At 39.9% G+C, this 1,709-nt stretch overlaps 1 pseudogene; it reads left to right on the top strand.

The window, feature by feature from the left end:
* The first annotated feature begins 585 nt into the window (after window positions 1-585).
* Window positions 586-1,424, top strand: LOC136543379 (uncharacterized; annotated as a pseudogene).
* The last annotated feature ends 285 nt before the right edge of the window (window positions 1,425-1,709 follow it).

Raw genomic sequence — 1,709 nt, 5'->3', positions numbered from 1 at the left:
TGATATCGGTGTCCCGCGCGCCTTGGCGCTCCGGGTCACGTAGGGGTAGGCCATGGACGAGCAAAGGGTGGCCCCGACGCAAAGTTGATGTTTATTATCTTCTAATTAAATTCGAACCAACATGAGGATTTAATTTTGAAGAGTAGTAATAATTTCTTGTAAATTATGATATAGTTATTTTCTGACCAAAGTTGATCATAACAATATTATAATTTTTTATTCATAATGTTTCATGCATTAATTCTAATTTTGCCCAACGGTAATGTAGAAGTAATGTAGAAGATTAGTGTATGTTTTAAATTTGACCAACGTTAAATTGCGGCATACAATTATTATGTCAAATGTTTCTCATAATCTCTTATGCCGTTTTCATGATACAACCCAATGATGTTTATCTCGTCCATTCCGCCTCTCAATGGAACCAATTATAACCTATGGCGAGAGAAGCATGAGATAGCACGTGCGCTGTCCGACAATGATCTAGCGCTAACCTCTCTCTGTCCCACTGAGCCCGAGTCGGTGAGGGCAGAAAATAAGACTGATGCAGCTTTCGCTACTCGGGAGCGTGACCATGCAATAGTGAGAATGAAGTATGACCTTGATCGTGCGAAGTGGGATAGTTCAAACTGCAAGTGTTTGATGGTGATTAAGGCCTCCATTAAGGATCCAATAAGGGAATCAATCCCAGAACACCGCCACTGAGTATCTCAAGAAGGTGGAGAGTCAGTTTACTGGCTCTTCAAAGGCTTATGCAAGCACTCTTATTAAGAAGTTAGTCAATGAGAAATACACTGGTGGAGGGATTAGCGAGCACATATTAAAGATGAGCAACACGACATCCAAGCTCAAACCAATGGACATGGGGCTCAAGGATGAGTTCCTAGTTCATTTAATTTTTGCATCTTTACCCAAAGAATATGAGACCTTTGTTGTTAATTACAACTTACAGCCAGATAAGTGGGACATTGAGAAGCTCATTGCCATGTGTGTGTGCCAGAAGAGGAAAGGCTTAAGAGCTCACATGGTGACTCCATCAACCATGTGAAGGAAAATAAAAAGAAGAACTTTAACAACAAGAACGCTAAACCACAAGGGAAACCTCAGTGGGACAATAGCTCCTCTTCTAAGTCACAAGGAAAGGCCCCACAGACTGATCACCATCAGAAATTCAACAATGTTCAAGTAGACAAGGATACCTACAAATGGTGCAAGAAGAGGGGACACTACCAAAAGGATTGTCTAGAGTTCCTGAAGCACCTAATGAGAAAAGGTGAGGACATTATTACATTTATAGATGACTCCTTGTATTCAAGTTATGCAAAATCTACTTGGTGGATTGATTGAAGTGCAACTATTCATGTTGTAAATTCATTACAGGGATTCCATACGAGGAGGACCCTGCAAAGAGGAGAAAGACATATTAAGGTAGCAAATGGAGTCAAAGCTGAAGTCGAAGCCATTGGAGAACTCTCATTAGAATTAAATGATGGCTTTGTACTTAAGCTTACAGATGTCCTTTATGTACCCTCTTTGCGTAGAAACTTAATAAGTGTCTCACGTTTAGACGATGATGGATATAATTGACATTTTGGTAATGGCCAATGTAAGATTATGTTTAATCATACGTGTGTTGGTCTTGCCTTCTAACAAGACGAGCTTTATTTGTTATCACTTTCTGAGAATATGAATGTTGTGAGCATCACGAATGA

This window comes from Miscanthus floridulus, chromosome 3 (genome assembly GCF_019320115.1).
Source record: "Miscanthus floridulus cultivar M001 chromosome 3, ASM1932011v1, whole genome shotgun sequence".
NCBI classification, from domain to species: Eukaryota; Viridiplantae; Streptophyta; class Magnoliopsida; order Poales; family Poaceae; genus Miscanthus; species Miscanthus floridulus.
Note: the sequence above shows the minus strand (reverse complement) of the source record. Positions and strands in the feature narration are given on the sequence as shown.